The 5585-nt window shown below is 37.8% G+C and overlaps 1 pseudogene; it reads right to left on the bottom strand.

The window, feature by feature from the left end:
* Positions 3933–5041, bottom strand: LOC109222946 (annotated as a pseudogene).

The raw sequence follows: 5585 nt of genomic DNA, 5'->3' as shown, positions 1-5585 counted from the left end.
TTGCCTCCCAACAAGCGCTTGATTTAACGTCGCGGCACGACGCGAATCACTTTTTGCCTCCACCTCGAGCTTATGAATTGAACCCCCAATTTGGCATCAAGTTTTCGGCTATGCTCCAGGGGTGGAGGAACAAATCTAATTGGTCCAAGCAACCATTGTACTATTCTACACTTCTTGGCTTTTAGATGAGGTATGTAGTCCTGTCTTTCTGGTAAGAAAAATTCCAGAATATAGGCACCTTGTTCTTCATTCCTTGACTTCTCAATCGGCTCGGATGACTCTATTTTCATATCGTCATCCAAGCACAATGTAGAAAAATGTTTGGAGTGAGGACCAATGCGCTCACACACATGAACTTCAGGACTTTCAGCATCCTCAACATCAATGATACTAGAGTCAACAAAATTTGTATCCTCAATGTCCTTGGCTGACTCTAGTCTCACTTCTTCAACATTGACATCTTCAAATTCTAGTTGGCTAGGTTGTTGATGTTCTGCTTTGACCTCCCCAATTAATACCTCAAATTCATGCTCTTCTTGGCTACTATCATCAATATTGGATTGTTGAGCATTAAAAGCTCCAACCACTTGACTCAATTGAGCCTCCAACTTGCGAATAGTTGCCTCTTGCCTTTCTATGTGCAATTGTTTCTCATTGTTTTGTTCCAGAAGACACTTTAGCATATCCTTGATCTCCTTCAGGTCCGCATTCCCAGGTTCTTTGTTCCTATTAACTTCACAAGAAAAGGTGGAACCATCGTAGTAAGGGTTGGGGGAAAATAAGAAATATAAGCACAACCATGAAGGTGACCATTTTTACCACCACACACATCACACACATTCCACAAATAAGATTGAGTTGGTGCACATAACTCGCTCTCAGGAACGTTTTGAAAATTTTGCCACGGGTGGTTTCCTTTACAATATGTATGGAGATCAATAGTAGAATTATCTACACCTAAATTCCCATAATTCAAAGATGTCATGTTTCTCAAATCAACAGTTATAAAAAAAAATACCAAGAAAAAACAAAACAAAATAAAAGTTCAAACTTGAACCCTAGCAATATATACAGCTACAACTACACAATTAGTTCCCCGGCAATCACGCCAAAATTTGATCATGCCCAACTATGCCTTATAAAAAGGACAATGCGGTCGTTACAAATATAATCCGGCTTACAAGTCCGGAGTCGAATCCCACAGAGAACTAAGGTTTAGCTACAGCTGTTCACTATCACCAAGAAGACAAGCTTGAACAATTCCTAACTTATAGATATTAAGATTCTTCTGTTTAACTAATTAACTAACAAATTAAAACAGTAAATTAACAAGCTCACTTCAGATTGCACCCAAGGCTTCGTTATCCCTAATCTCGCCTTTAAACCCTCGGTTATTGATCCCTCATATACTCTGGGAGTGGTGTTGTTCAACAATCACCTAAATATGCACTCTCTCCCGAGTTATGCATACTAAATAGGCACAGCTAATTGAGAGCTCTTCAATCAACCAGAATATAAACGTAGTTGAACAAATAGAGAAAAGCTATGGCTCAATTATATAAAAACATAACAAGAATTTATCATACAAAAGGTTCTATCAAACTCTAGATAACAAATTAGCTATTCATAATAGTATGTAAAACTACAATACTAAAATTCATAACCAACAATGAAAAAAATAGGAAGAGGAAGGAAAAAACTCGTAGAAGAATTCTCCACCTTGCTCCCAATGTGTTCTTGCCTCCAAGGGTGTTGTCTCACCCTAAAGTAGTGTCTCTCCGCCTCCTTAGGTCTAATTTGTGTCCAAAATATGTCCTCCTCTTGTTCTTGGCCGGCCTCCTTTGTTTAATATAGGGTTTAGGACTTAAAATCCCATACTTTGCACTTTAGTCCCTGAAATTTTCGCTTCCTGCCGTGGTTTTGCCGCGGTCGCGGTGGAACCGCGGCCAAACATGCCCTCTGATTCTTCAGTTGTCCGCGACCATCTTCTACCGCGGTTCTGCCGCGGTCGCGGAAAAACTGCGGTTTTTCACCCTGTTCCGTTTGGAATTTGGAAAAACATAAAACATGAAAGTTGTAGCCCTTTGAGTTAGCTTTCTAACTATATATTGTGTAGCCCAAATGGAGTTTTGAGAAAAAAGTTATGTCTATTTTACTAGACAGTGCGCAATATGCCTCCTCAAGTCTTCGTTCGTACTTAATTATCAAATTTGACCTCCGAACACGATCCCGGCTTAATTCCTTGAGATTTTACTTAGACTTCAAAGCTTCAAATCACTTAAATTCATTCCATAACATCTATATAGCTCGGAATCACACCTACAAGGCATAAAATACACAATTAGTGCAAAACACTAGCGATTAAAGCGCAAACTCAATTAAAGTGCAGTAAATTCGAGTGTAATAAGAGACTAAAATATGCAATTATAGCCTATCATCACTGCTAGTTGTTTGTTGCAGCACATGAAAAAAGAGTTGTTCTCAACCAACTGATGTTGAGTCTTGGACTGTTGGGTAGCTTGTCTCTTAGGGGTAACCCAGTTAGTTGTAGTTTGATCCTTCTGTGCCCTCACCACTAAGTTTAGTGGTTGGTTCTCCTTGTTGGCATCTCCTTGTTGTTTCTCTCCTCTAATGTTTCTCCAACATTATTTACTTACTACTAGTTGGTTTTTGGGTGATGTTTTATACTTTAATACCATACAAGAGGGGGGTAATTTGTGTGGTACCCAATTTTTGCTTAACTGAACTATAGAAGGACCTGGTTCTTCTATGTGTTCTAACTACTACTGTTTGCGGAATAAGAATTAAAGAAAATAAAGAACACGGAGATTTTTACGTGGAAAACACCTGGCTCAAAAGGTGAAAAAACCACGACCTATTACTCAGTAGGATTTTTCCAAACTTCCACTAAAATCACTGAGCCAAAACAGCATTTATAAAACTCTTTGTAATCCTAAGGATTAACTCTAATCCCGTTGTGGCACACAGCCTCAACTGTTGCGGCAACTTCAAGTTAACTCTAACTTGAACACTCAAGGTACCTAATACAATTGCTTCTATAAAAATTGAAAGGTACAATGTAAAATCACCTACTACAATTGAACTAGAATAAAAGATAGACACTTGGAACTGGTTCTTCTATCTTGTTCAAGTAGCTTCAGGATTGCACGCTTGAATCACACATAAATTGCTTGCAAAATTGTCTTGCTCTTTTGCTCTCAATTTAAGTTTAACTTCTGCTTATGTGCATTACCTGTAAAAGAAATACTAATATTTATTGGGTTAGTAATTAGAGATTAACTGGGATACGATGCTACTCTTCTATCGTAGAAGAGTTCTAGTTGATCTCATACTCTAACACTATCCTCTTCTTAAAATGTGTTCTATTCATGTAAGGAGTCTTTCTCTCCTTATCCAATATGCAACCTTTTCGATCAGATCAGGAGATATCACTTCTGATAAGTTAGATTTATCTCCTTCACGTGCATCTCACATGCTTGGGTCGATCATGACTGTGCTTCACAAGATGGACCTGGTCCATGTCTGAGTTCTTTTGTCAGTCTTCAAAACTTCACCTGTTTTTGGGCCAACATTGGGTCCATACAGAAATTACTTATTTTGGGCCAAGTGTTGATAGAAACGAGTTGAAAGAACTTTTGGAATCTAAGACAGAGAAACCAAAGAATCAAAGATTGAATAGTGGAATCTAAGACAGTATATATATTAATCTCGTGTTTATGGAGTCCAAGTCTTAAATAGGGGAAGCATTTTTTCTATCATTCACTCGCATTACCAATCTTTTCACATAGAAAGCTTTTTTAACACTTATGTACATACAAGGAGTTTGTAGCATATATACACATTAGACACATCATATAAAATATGAGCAAGGTGATAACAACAAATTCCCATGCACCAAAGCTTCTAAGCTATTAAGCAGTTGGATAAGAAGCTTGCATAGCAATTCCACAAATTCCTTCTGCAGCATCAATACCTCTTTGCATTCTAATATATTCGTTCTCTCCCCAACTAGTCCCCCACGAGTTCTTCACTAACCAATACTTTTTCCCGTCACTAGTTTTTCCATATCCGATTGTTGTAACACCATGATATAACTCAGTTCCACATTCTCCAGTAAAAATACGTTAGAGTAGAATTGAAAGTCTGATCCACTAGCATCAATGGCAACGGATACAGGTTGGTTAGCAACAGCACTCAACAAAGCAGATTCACTGTTGGCTGGGACATCTTCATAGCTAGTAATCTTAATAGCATGGTTGGATTCCTTTTCAGTTTTGCAAGTGCCATCGGTTCCCTCGTATGGATAATTTGATTCGGTAGTAAGTCCATGGTTCTTGATAATGAACGTAAAAGCACCATCCATAAGACCTCCCTCACATCCCATATCAGAACTTGTGTCGCAATCCACGAGTTCTTGTTCAGATAAAGATATTAACTTACATGTTATGATCTTGTTGATCCCCTCAGTAGCAGCAACAGCAGAAAATGCCCAACAACATCCTACATTATCAGCTTAATAAGATTTTCTTCTATAGCATATTCATTAAAGAAAATGTTATTATTAGCATGACCTAATAATTTGACTTACCACACTGCCCTTGGTCCTTAACTCCAGTAACGGCACCCTTCTTTCTCCAATGCATGGTAGCGGGAGCAGTCACATTTTCATACCTGAATGATATGGTTTTTGATGACTTCTGATGAGAAGACATTTTGTATCCGTTGTGAGTCGCTCTAAATTCCTCATTTGTCAAATCTGCAAATTCATTGATGCCCAACTTATAAGGCCTAATTCCTGCCTTGTTGACTGACTCAATATAATCAACATTGTCGTTGAATATTTTGAACCTCTTTGCCTTCTCTGCATCATCTCTATACACACGTCCAAAGCGAGCCATCCAGTACTCGTGTTTCTGGACCATTGATGCTTCGTTCAAGTCATGAGATGCGGTTTGAGAAGCCACATTCCTAACACTAGTAGAGCTACAAAAGCAAGCTTCCAATTGGATATCAAAGCCATCTTTCACTAGCTGAGTTTTTCTGTTGAATCTAATATGTCTCTGTTTGAATGTTGTGGATGAAATGCTTAGAGTGACTATGGTATTTATAGTACTAACGCTATGGTTATATTAAGGTAACTCAAATTTTTTATCATTTTTACTTGATGATTAAATTCCCTGGAAAGCCCGGCAAGTTATATATGATAAGACTGATTGTGATAATAAAGATGGATCATGCACGCTGTTTGATGTCCTAAAATAGATATCGTGCAATAAACCTTTCATTTGCAACTATCTGACAAGTTTTCGTTCCATAATTTTTGAACTATAGGGACTAAAGAAGCTCCTTTATTGGCAAAGTTTTCTGATTTAGCGATGGAAAACTTGATCACTATGCTGTCCTATTTTGCAAATAACAATCACTTCTGTTTTGACCTTAAATGCGATAGGAAAAGGAACCAAAAAACAATTCAAGAAATATGGGAACTAGTTTTGTTACAGAACTTTTTATCATTATATCTGGAGAATGAAAGATACAGAAAGAGCAATAGTGCAAAAATATCA

The sequence above is a fragment of the Nicotiana attenuata genome, chromosome 2, assembly GCF_001879085.1.
Source record: "Nicotiana attenuata strain UT chromosome 2, NIATTr2, whole genome shotgun sequence".
In the NCBI taxonomy this organism is placed as follows: Eukaryota; Viridiplantae; Streptophyta; class Magnoliopsida; order Solanales; family Solanaceae; genus Nicotiana; species Nicotiana attenuata.
Note: the sequence above shows the minus strand (reverse complement) of the source record. Positions and strands in the feature narration are given on the sequence as shown.